Below are 12,584 nucleotides of genomic sequence, written 5' to 3'. Positions count from 1 at the left end.
CTCAGCCAGTCGGCCATGGCCTGGGCCTGGTGAATCTGCAATTCAGAGCAAGAGAGAAGCAGCTCCACTTCAAATCCTGGGGGCCTTGTCTCCAAGATACTGTCCCCTAGGTGTGTGAGATGATAGGTTAGAGGTCTCTGCTCTTTCCACTCAAAGCTGGTTTAAGATATTCCAAGAAAATGTCTTTCTGATGCCACATTCACACACACATTCACACACACAGGGTTCCATTCATGCTCAGGAAGTTTCATCCAGTGATGTCAGACACAGTGAAGCCAACTTTTCCAGAGACCTGTCCAAGGCAAATCTAAATGTGGCATGAAATCCTGTGTAGTCCCATAGGTAGTAGCCAGGTAGGGTGAAGTTTCAATGAATGGAGACAAAACAAACTCAGCACCCAGCTCCTGAGTGGGTGTAGTCACATGCCAAGTGCTCAAGGGCACCATATGGCTACCAGCTGCCATGATGGACAGTGCAGATTCTGAAGATCCATCTCTACAGAGGTTCTCTTGAGTAATTTCTATCTATACAAATGCCCTAGAAAGTCAAGAGTCAACTGTGGGTGACATTCTGCCTGGGTAGCACAACTTTCCCAGAATCCTCTGCAAACAGCATTCCCATGACAGAATAAGATGCCTCTAAATCAAGCCTTTTCTGATTGGCTTTTGGTGCCAGAGATCGGACCTGGGCCATTTTATATACCTCTATGAAATTCATCTGCAAGTCCTCTAAGAAATTTCTATTTCAATCAGCCTAAGCACATTGGAAAGGCATGTGCCAAGGCCTGCTGTTCTAGGAGTGACACTCTGCTCCCTTCCTTGAGTTCCTAAACATTCACAATACAGGACAAAGTTTCCATGCTCCGGCTATCCTGATGTCTTTTTCCAAGGTTAATGTATTTATCCTTTGGAATTTTGGAATTTTAGCATTCTGTTTAAACATTATTACGTGGGCACACTAGAAAATGCAATTTGCAAGTAAAATGCCAGCATCTCTTGTAATTATGTAAGCCAGATTGAATTTTTTTGCTCAAAGATCTAGTCAACCAAACAGGACAATTTAAATGAGTACTAAAAGTGAATAATTATGAATAATTAGAGATTTTGCAAATCTCTAATTCCACAGAAAGGACAGTGGCAGCATAATATTAAACAAGAAAGGAAAAACGATATACCCTAGAGGTTAGCAAAGAGAAAATACTTAGAAAATCCTCAATATGCATAATTTGATACTGCCAATTTCACAAATTAAACTAGTTCTTCCTCTTTGCAAGAACCCATTCTATGTATATCTAATTTCTTTTTTTGGTTTTTCGAGCCACACCTGTTTGATGCTCAGGGGTTACTCCTAGCTAAGCGCTCAGAAATTGCCCCTGGCTTGGGGGGGACCATATGGGACGCCGGGGATTGAACCGCGATCCTTCCTTGGCTAGTGCTTGCAAGGCAGACACCTTACCTCTAGCGCCACCTCGCCGGCCCTGTATATCTAGTTTGTTTTGTTTTGTTTTGTTTCTTTGGTTTTTGGGTCACACCCGACAGTGCTCAGGGGTTACTCCTGGCTCTACACTCAGAAATCGCTCCTGGCAGGCTTGGGGGACCATATAGGATGCCGGGATTTGAACCACCATCCTTGTGCACGCAAGGCAAACGCCTTACCTCCATGCTATCTCTCCAACCCATATATCTAGTTTTTCATACTGTTTTTTGTACTTTGTGTTTTCACTTCATTCTAAAGTATAAAAAATTAGATTTCATTCATCTATTTGATATTTTAGTTTGAAATATCAAAAAGGTGTTTTAGAGATCACAGATAGCAATGTGTGTGTTTTTTACCTTCTAGTTATTTAAAAGAGTTGAACACCATGAGTCCTTAACATGGGTTTGTTTAAGTAAAATTGTATCCTCAGGGTCAGACATGCATGGGGATGGGTGTGAAGGGGGGAAAACACAGAAAAATGAGAAAAGTCTTATCTTCAGGAGGAAGGCTTGCAGGTATATTGTATTTACTTGCTTCCACTTTTCAGATAACTTGAGTTTTTGGCAATGACTAGTTTTCTTTATAAAAATGCAAACAACTTTTTATTTTGGGAAAACAAGGTGATTGCCCCTAGTCTGTGAATGAAATGGGTGATAAACTTTATTCTGCAGACAACAGAGGATACTTAGTCCCTGCTTAAGAAGGCCTGGAACTAGAGAATCAGACAGTGAGAGGGACCAGTGTGATAGTACAGCGGATTGGGTTCTTGCCTTGCAAGCAGCCAACCCGGGTGGGTTCGATCTCTGGCATCCCATATGATCCTCTAAACACCACTGGGAGTGATTACTGAGTGCAGAGCCTGGAGTAACCAACCCCTGAACATAGCCGGGTGTAGTCCCCAACAAACAATAACAACAGCAACAACAAAGTAAGAGAAGACTGAGATATGAGAGGAAAGACAAGATTGAAAGAAGAGCCACCATGAAGTGAAGGCCATCAAAGCTATATGAGTCCAATGTGTGTTAGTAGGTGAGAACCCCCTGGGAGGATCCTAGAAGGAGGTTGGGTCACAATTATATTTAAGCACGAAGGACTCTGCATTGTGCATCCAAATGCAAAGCACTGCCCCACCAATCAGGAGCCTATCCTGAGAATTTTTTCTTGGCATAGTTATGGACCACATATATAGTGAACAGCACTGCACCCCTCTAAATGCAGGAGTCACTCTGTTTAGGTTGCTGCTCCACTCTGGGCGCCTTCAAATTCTCTGCATTTGCATTCCCAAATATTTTTCACTGCTCTAAGCCTGTCCAACAACTCTGCAAAGCTAACTGTGCTGAGCGTGAATGCTGCCACGGCTAATACAGAGTGGGAGCTTGGAGGTGGCTGGTGCTGATGTTTGTTTCCCCTCACATAATGGTATTTTAGAGAGCAATTTTGTTTCTACGGGGAATGCGGCATCCACTTTGCAGTGGTCACACAGAAGGAAACTTTTCTCCTATTCCATATGCAATACAATCATCAGACTTGGAGAAGTCTGGCTAGTGAAGCTTTCCTGAGCCTCTAAAGGTGACTTAACTTAAAAAAAAAAAAGGTGCTTAAATAAATACATTAACAAAAAAGAAATAGGAATTTGGGAAAAAAATTAAGGTGATTTTTTTGTCACTACCCCTTCCCAAACCACACTTTCAGTATCAGTGTGTTTTGGGGGAAAGAGGAAAGGTGATTTTGAAGCAAGGACGTCGTCATAGTCCTGTTATAGTCATTTTATGCTAAGGGCTGTAAATTCTCGCCTGCGGGGGGCGCTGTTTAAGCTGAAGCCATGGCACACGCACATGGCTTGGCATGAGTGGTGCGTGGACCTGGCAGTGTCTGGGTGCAGCCGAAGCTGTGTATCTAATTCGGCGGGACTTTGGCAACCTCAGACCTCAGACCAGGATTTTAGGAAAAGTCTCCTGATCTGCTTGGTTCTTTCTTTGTTCCGGTCATACAGAATCTGAAACTCCTGCCTTCTGATCAGTCCTTTCTCTGGGTGTTTAGATTTGGAGGTGGGGGAGAAACAGAAAAACAGCGACCTCTTCCCAATGATAATGAAAGCAAAACATCTTCTACTGTGAAACATTTAGGAATGATGCAGCACAAGGAGTGCTAAATGAATCTGGAAAAATCTCAGCTTGAGGGATCCATTATATGTTTGTTTGGCTGTATCTTTCTAGTTGGTATTTCACGCAAAGTGCAATCTGCATGACTTGCTCATTCCAGAAAAAATCTTATATTATAGATGAAACCATGTTTTCTTTTCATTTTCATTGGCCCTAAAATGGTGGGACTAGAGTTTTCCCAAATGGTAGCTCAGTCAGTTTTTAAAAAAAAAAGGAGAGAGAGAGAGAAAAAAATTAAAGCAAACTTGAATTGAAGACAAGCCTGTAAGAGAATCCAAGTTACAAACTGGTCTCCAGGATAGAAACATAATCTCTGGCTGGAGAGGAAAATATACCCCTATTTAAACAAACAAAAACAACAAAGTGTCTCAAGGATGAGCAATCACTGAGACACCTGGAAAAACCACCCCTGAAAATTTCGCTTCTCTAAGTCCAACCCCACATGACAGCATCATGATTGCCAAAGGTGATTTTTTTGTTGTTGTTGTTGTTTGTTTTGGGGCCACACCCATGACTCTCAGGGGTTACTCCTGGCTTCTGGCTATGTGCTTAGAAGTCGCTCCTGGCTTGGGGGACCATATGGGACACCGGGGGATGGAACCGAGGTCCGTCCTAGGTCAGCACGTGCAAGGCAGACACCCAACCGCTTGCGCCACCGCTCCAGCTCCCAAAAGGTGATTTTTTAAAAGAAGGGAAAGAAACATGGCTTAAGTGTTTGACCAACAAGCAGTTTCCATAGCTAAAAGCACTACTGGGATTCATCGTGCAGGGGTTCTACTGCCCCCTGCTGGTGGAGTCCTGCTACAGGCACCACTCAGGACTGGCTTGTTTGAGTTGCAATCTGGGGCTTCCCATGTAAGAGTTGAGGTCTTTTACCTTTCGGGGGGTTCCTGTACAATCAGAATCTGGGGGTGATGGGTGTGGTGAGGGTCAAATGAGGAGATGTGTAAGTCGGAGAATCATCACATCTGCCATGCTCCCAGGGAGGTGAAGGTCCTACAAGTGTGGGGCTCCCCTTTGTGCTTTCTGGGGTGCAATTACCCCTTAAGATCCTCATGGTTCACTTCCTCCAGTCAGTCTTCTGATCACTACTCCAACTATCGATGGGATTGACCCTTCTCTGTACCTGCCTGTTGGGTTTCTTCCTCACTTTCCCATCAAAGCACACTACATTATAGGGGAATACTTGGATATTCATAATGGTCACTTTTCCCAAAGGGAGTGTGACCTGTGACTCCCCCGGAATACTAGGGCGCATAAAATACTCATTTCAAGGTGTCCCAGGAGCATAGTGGGAATTGAAGATGTGATGGCTGGTGAAGACACTGACTGGGTGAATAGCGGCACCTAGGAACTGCATTCACCTCTCAGTTCCCAGGAGACCCTGGATATCAGCTGACCCTGGATATTTTGTACTAGCACCCCGATATTGAGTGACCACACTATGGGGTGGTGATATTCGTTACAGAGCAAGGATCTAAGCCTATCAATATTGTTTGTCTCCGAGAACGAAACGATGTTCACCTCCCAGGCTGACCTTTCCATGCTGATGCCAATCACACCATCATGCTTGGGTGGTGGGTTGCAGCCAGGGGACCACACTTGGCAGAGCTCTGGGGGCTTCATGGTACCAAAAATCAGACTCGGCCCCTTACATTTGTTAGGCATGTGATCCACCTACTCAGCTGCCTACCCTGAAACAGGCCAATTCTTACTGGCCAAGTTTGGATATTTCACCGCATGTCATTTCTTGCTCTCACATGTTTATTTTGCTTCCACCGTTATCACAGAGAGATTGTGAAGGAAAAGACATCTGGGCCAAATGCTGATTGCAACTGGAGATTGGTGTGTGTTTGTAGGCAGGTTCCTGCCTGCAAGGACACAGCTGCGAGGCGCTGCAGGACGGTTGTAGGTGAACTGGCCACCTTTACAAAAGAGAGGCTCCAGGCTGGAGAGATGCTAACGGGGATCTTGGAGTATGCCTTGTAAGTAGAGACCCTTTTAATATCTGGCACCACACAGTGCCCTGAACAACACCAGATGTGGTCCTGAAAGTGCCCCTTGCACTCCTGGGTATGTCCCAACAGATCTCTGAGCACTGATGTTGGGGGGAGGGGGGAGTTCGAGATGATACCCAGCATTTCAGACTCATCACACCGCCACATCCTTGTACTCTTAAATTGAACCTCGGAGAGGGGTTGACTGAGAATCACCCGGAGGGAGGGGAGTCCCTGAACCTCTTGAGCAACCCCTGAAAAGAAAAAGGCTCCTATATCTTGTACCCATAGCTGAGATCTGGCATTATCATTCCTGAGTCAAGTGAAGAAGAAAGAGTTGGTGAAGGAAAGGCAGACACAGAGTCTTGAGATGAGGTCATCCTGGGGAAGGTGGGGTTAAGAAAAAGAAAAAAAAGTAATGATGTGGTGTTGGATACTTCTTTGGTGTGGCCACTGAAGGCTTTTTTTTTCACGCAACATCTCACTATCCATTGTTAGATGTCTTATAAGAATATTTGTCTTGTTGCTATTTTTTCTGTTAAGTCCACTCTCAATCTACCAAGTCGACTAATTTTCCTTTCACTTCAAGTCAAATTTCTGACATGTGTGCTCCTCTTCTATGATAATCACATTCTTTTTTGTTTGTTTCTTTGTTTTTGGGCCATACCTAATGGCACTCGGGGGTTACTCCTGGCTCTGTGCTCAGAAATCAATCCTGGCAGGCTCAGGGGACCATTTGAAATGCCGGGAATCAAACCTGGGTCCATCCCAGGTCGGCAGTGTGTAAGGCAAACTTCCTACTACTGTGCTATCACTCCAGCCCCACATTCTTTTTTTTAAAAAGAAGATAGAAAATTTTATTGGAAAATTGAGGAAGAGGAAGAAAAAGTGTGTCAAGTGATAAACTTAGCATAGGACAATCACATTAGCTCCGACAATCACGTTCTTGATTCTAACTATTCAGGTGAACCAAACCACAGACTTCTTCAGAATCTCTGGCATTTTCTTAAACATCAGGGTCATAAATGCCTTTCTTAAAAACAAAAACAAAAAACCTTCTCAGGAGCCAGAGCCATAGCACAGTGGGTAGGGCATTTGTCTTGCAGGTGGCAAACCTGGGTTCGATTCTGGCATCCTATATGGTTCCCTGAGCAGCACCAGGAGTGATTCATGAGTGTAGAGCCAGGAGTTTAACCCCCTTAGCATTTCTGGATGTGGTCCCCCAGAACAAAAAGAAACAAAAACAAACAAAAAAATCCTCCAAAGTTCTCAGAGGAATCTCTTCAGACAAACTCACCCTGGATCGCCATGAAATCATCATGCTGGCCTCAAAAGGATCCAGGAGTCCATAACCATGGTTTCATCTCCTATATTGCAAAGGCCTTCCAGAAATAGCCTGGGTTAGTGGTCCAGGGTGGGAGGAAGTCAGTAGGTCAATGTACTTTTGCTCAAAGGCGCCCCCTGCTGCTGCAAATGCTGCATAATCACTGACGTTTTCCTCTTAAGAGACACTGATAATATAACTGTTGGTCCTTACAATGTCTGTGTGGCATGCTCCCATCTAGTCATCAAAGGACAAGGAATGCTGTGATGCTTAGCACTTCGACCGTTTTAAAGGGATTGCTGTTTTCATGTTTTAGTGAAATTTCACAATCATATTGAACCTGATTGTGACGCCTTTGAAGGGGTGCATTATAATACTACTGTGATTTCAATACTACACTGATTATTCACCGCCAGAATTTAATTTCTCCTACTATCAGCAAGTCATTTCATTATTCTTAGAGTTACTGGGTCAGCTCTCGGGATTTTGGATTGCAAGAAGCAATAAGGCATTTTATAATGAGGGGAGCTCTGATATAGGGGTACTAATTTTTTTTGTTTGGTTTTTGGGTCCCACCCAGCAGCGCTCAGGAGTTACTCCTGGATCTATGCTCAGAAATCGCTCCTGGCAGGCTCAGGGACAATATGGGATGCCAGGATTCGAACCACCGTCCTTCTGCATGCAAGGCAAACACCCTACTTCCATGCTATCTCTCCAGCCCCCAGGGGTGCTAATTTGAATCTTTCTTTTCCCTTTAAAATAAATGTTTAATTTTGGAATAATTAAGTGTGTTACAAATAAAGATTAAAAATATTCTCTTATCTGCAAGCTAAATGAAAGCTAAGAAAAAGAACATTCAGTCCCAGTAGACTAATGAGGAACAATCTAGAGAAATGAGGACTAATCATAGATATGGAATGCCCCCACAGGCTGGTCCTTATAAGCTGAAGTATTGGTAAGGCTGGTGTGGGTAGGGAAAAATGTATACTTATATAAAAGTATATACACTATATACTATATATACACTATATATGTATATATACACATATATGTATACTTATCTATAAGTATATACAATATACTTAGCTAGGAAAAGAATGTCTAGATGGTAATAAAAGGTTAAACATGATTAAAGCACAATTATTAATTATGAAGTGATTATTTGAAATGTCTCCTTATTGGGGTCGGAGAGATAGCACAGCGGCGTTTGCCTTGCAAGCAGCCGAGCCAGGACCTAAGGTAGTTAGTTCAAATTCTGGCATCCCATATGGTCCCCTGTGCCTGCCAGGAGCAATTTCTGAGCGGATAGCCAGGAGTAATCCCTAAGCACCGCCGGGTGTGGCCCAAAAACCAAACAAAAAAAAGAAAGAAAGAAATGTCTCCTTGTTGACTTTAAGAATTTTGATGATGGCCCTGTGATGATATCCAGTCAACCACTTGGATGTGCTTCCTCATTAAACAGAAATTTCAGAGAGGTGAGAGCATGAGTTGGCACTTAGAGGCATGAAATTCACACCCCAAAGTCATCATTGTTAGTAAGCAGAGAGAGTGTGAGGTGTTTACCTTTTGGGGACTCACACACATCCTGAGCACAATCTCCTTTCTAAGGGCACTGAAAAATCTGTCATCATCTCAACATACCCATGTACTGACAGCGTTCAGTTCATGACACTGTTCATGCAGAGAAGTCTATTCTAGAAGGCTGAGATCAAGGAAGAACGGACAAGGATGGGCCCCACCTGGCCTGCCTGGGATGGGCCTGGGACCTTGTCCAAGTCAACACTTCTCTGGCCCAAGTTCCTCATCTGCATATGGTGTTAGCAATTCCTGTATTGCAGGGCTGCTGTGAGGCTCAGAAGTAATATAGAGAAAACTAGGAGGTGTCCCCATAAAAATAATTACAAATATGACTGTGTAGCAAATTTCTTTTGGGTTTAACCATAAACATCCAGGTCTGGTGTGTGTGTGTGTGTGTGTGTGTGTGTGTGTGTGTTTGGCAGGGGCACACCCAGTGATGCTCAGGGATTACTACCGGCTATGCGCTCAGAAATCGCTCCTGGCTTGGGAGACTATATGGGACACTGGGAGATCAAACCTCGGTCCGTCCTAGGCTAGTACGTGCAAGGCAAACACCCTACTGCTTGCGCCACTGCTCCAGCCTCATATTAAGTCTTCTAACAGAAACATTTTATCACATACTGATTTCTGATAATGTTGTACTTGATCTCAGTCTAATTTAAAAAACACTATTTTATACTCGATGCCATCAAAATATGTTCAATTGTGGGTTTATAGTCCTTATTATTACCTCCACGGTGCATCACACACACACACACACACACACACACACACACACACACACACACACACACACACACACACACACACACACACACCCCTCCCATTTGTTACTTGAAGTCTCAAAATGTGTGGTCTCAGACATGATGAATGCTGTTTATCACCATTCAAATAGGAGCAAGGAAAGTTATTATAGATAGGAAACTTTATTGGGGGACCTATTTGGACGGAAAGTGACAGTTAAACGACTATTTCCCTACTTGTTTCCAGACTTAATTCTTGGCTGCTTGAATGGCCTTGTGCCCCACAAGACGTCCAGCAACAGTACTACTGTTTGGCCACTAGATGGCAGTAGCATTTAATAGTTAGAAAAAACCAGACCCGTTAACTCAATCCATCTTCCTTAGAATAAAAGTTTACAAATCATTAAAGGAAATAAAAATAAAGTATTTTATACCTTTATACAAATACACACAATGCCCCAACTGTTTCTGGTACCATGTCTCTGTCACTTGACAACTAGCATAGAGCTAGTTCTGCATTAGTACAAAATGCACTGTTGACATTCCAGTTTACGGGATAACATGACATGTCAGTCATGGACACAAATACCAAAACCACTTGTTCTGGTGGGAAGGGGACAGTTGGAGACATTTTCAGACCCCTGTGGCTCTCAAACTAAATGGAAATAGGGGCCACTGGCACCTACCACTCTATAATGCACGGTACTGTTCCCATGCATTACACTGGTGATGAGAAGTGAACCCTGGTGAAGAGCTGGGTGTTGGAACATTGTCTGACCAAAACTCAACCAATCAACTTTGTAACTTTTGTATTTCACGGTGATTTAATTTAAAGGAAAATTCACAGGAAAGAATTACTCAGTCCAAATATCCATAGTGCCAGGATTGAGAAACCAAGACTTCAATATTCAATGATGAAAGTCAAATTATCAATAATATTAGCTTTATATGACCTGCCATATAACATTCTATCCTGCAGAGGGCTGGAGCGATAGTACATAGGTCAGGGCATCTGCCTTGTGTGTGCCAATCGGGGTTCGATCCCCAGCATCCCATAGGCTCCCACAAGCACCACCAGGAGTAATTTCTGAACACAGAGTCAGCAGTAACCCTGGAGCATTGCAGGGTTTGGTCCAGAAACCAAAACACATGCACACCAAAACTATTCTATCCTGCTGATAAAGGAATTTCCTACATTTAATTCCAAATATACATGCATTCTCCCTTCTGCTTTTGTCTCCTGACTCTTTTGTTCGCCTTTGTTCTGACTTTGCTCTCTTTTTTGTTCTCTTCCCAGATCCCTGGAGGCAGGAGAATGGAGTGAGGGAGGAACACATCTTCTCTGAGGAATTAGTGGGCGCCTGAAGTACTGTTGGGAGGGAGGTTCCCCCCATGACAGATGGATGTTGCTTTTCTCCAGGGAAGTGGGAGGTTTCTGCTTGGTTATCTCAGAATATCCAGACACTTACTAACAGTTTTTTGGCTGATATTCTTAGCATGGTGGTGTCAAGGTGTGTCTTGTGGGTGAGGCTGGCATTCACTTCCTTCTTATCATGTTAACTTCACCCCCTGCCCCCCCATTTTTGCCAAATACAAACAAGTTACACTCCACTTACAAAGGAACCAGGAATTGAGCAGGATCCTTGAATCACTGACTCCCACCCCAAACTTCCAAAACAAAGGAGCAACTCATTTTCTTCTCATTTAGCAAAAATTCAATTCTTTTGTTGTTTTGGGGCCACACCTGGTGGTGCTCCAAGCTTACTCGTGGTCTAACCATTCAGGGATTACACCTGGCAGTTGGAACCCATATTGGTAAGTGCCCCCTACCTGCTGCACAATTGCTCCAGCCCCATAAATAAATCCTTTTTATCCTACTCTCCCATAGTGCCTCTTCATGAAAAGACACCCCACTTTTAGAACCTTATTTCATGGGAACATTGTGGCAAGCCCCCTTTCACCTGGGTGATGAAACCCAGCAGCACACGGAGGCTCAGTATCCCCCCAAGGCTTCCTAGAACATGTGTTTTCTTTCCCAAGTGGAGTTTGCATTTGCACCCACTTTTCTGTTTCCCCTCCAGATGGGTTTTACCCTGCTAGAATGAAAGGCTCAAATGGGCCAGGACCGACAGGCCTGGTGGAATCCTGGGGCTCCCCACACTCAGCCCCACCCAAAATGAAAAAGAAAAAACTAGAAAGAGGACTGAGGTCTGGGGTTGAAACAACAGCCTCTGCCCTTCCTCTTGGGGACAATGTTCAGGTTTCGCATGCGAACCTGCTGGCAGCTGCCAAGCCAGGCTCTGGCCTTTTCCTGTGGGCACACCCTGTGAATAGTGCCGGGCTGCTCTCCCGGAGGAGAACAAGGAACCTGCCCGGGCCTGTGGGCCCAACAGTCCTTGGGCCCTGCCAAGCCCAAGAAAGAGCAGAATGGGCAGGGCCTTTCCCACAGGGCCCCCTCCCGCCCCAAACAGGCTGGAGGCATCACAGTGCTCATCTCATCTCTGGACGCACTTGGAAGGCTTACCCCCACCCGCAGGCTGTGCTATTGTTTATTTGTGCTCATTGTTATTTGAGGCTCAGTTTGGGGGGCCCCAGAAGTGGGGTTGGGGTATTTGGGGGATAGGCAGCATTTGTTGGGGTGGAATCTGGAGCCTCAAACAGGCAAAGCCCAAGCTGTGTTCTCCTCCAGCCAAATCCCCAGCTCCACCCCAAGGTGAACACTTAAAGGCAGGTCAGAAGGGAGGACGGTTGGGGCCAAGGATCTAGACTCAGTCTGCTCAGGGTCCCGGGGGCTGAAGGAACCACTAAGCAGGCGGCCTTCACATTCTCCTTTTCAGAGCCAAACTAAACGCCAGCAGGGGCCTGTCAACGGTTCTTCAGTCCTTCTGTCTCTGGTCACTATAATTGCCCTAAATAAGTCAAGCTCTGAGGCCGCTTTCCAAATCATTCTATCCAGCTTTGCTCTGGCCTAGGGAGCAAGGCTCCTTCTGACTCCTGACAGCCAGCTGTGTTGCGTCCATTTCTACATTTTTAGCCAAAAATGTACATTTTTGGGGCCTGAGTGGTGCCGCAATGGGTAAGGCGTCTGTCTTGCCCACACAAGCCTAGGACGAACCGCAGTTCGATCCCCGGGCTTCTCCTGTGTTCTCCTATGGTCCCCCAAGCCAGGAGCAATTTCTGAGCGCCTAGCCAGGAGTAATCCCTGAGCATCACCGAATGTGGCCAAAAAAACAAAAATTAAAAAAAATAAAAATGTCTTTATTTTCTCTCTCTCTCTCTCTCTCTCTCTCTCTCTCTCTCTCTC

At 44.7% G+C, this 12,584-nt stretch overlaps 1 protein-coding gene across 1 annotated transcript in view; it reads right to left on the bottom strand.

Moving 5' to 3' along the window:
- The window catches only part of PIR (pirin), a 96,253-nt gene that overhangs the window by 65,937 nt on the left and 17,732 nt on the right, over positions 1-12,584 (bottom strand). The gene's annotated exons all lie outside the window — the stretch shown is intronic.

The sequence above is a fragment of the Suncus etruscus genome, chromosome X (assembly GCF_024139225.1).
Source record: "Suncus etruscus isolate mSunEtr1 chromosome X, mSunEtr1.pri.cur, whole genome shotgun sequence".
In the NCBI taxonomy this organism is placed as follows: domain Eukaryota; kingdom Metazoa; phylum Chordata; class Mammalia; order Eulipotyphla; family Soricidae; genus Suncus; species Suncus etruscus.
This window is presented reverse-complemented; position numbering and strand designations above follow the sequence as displayed.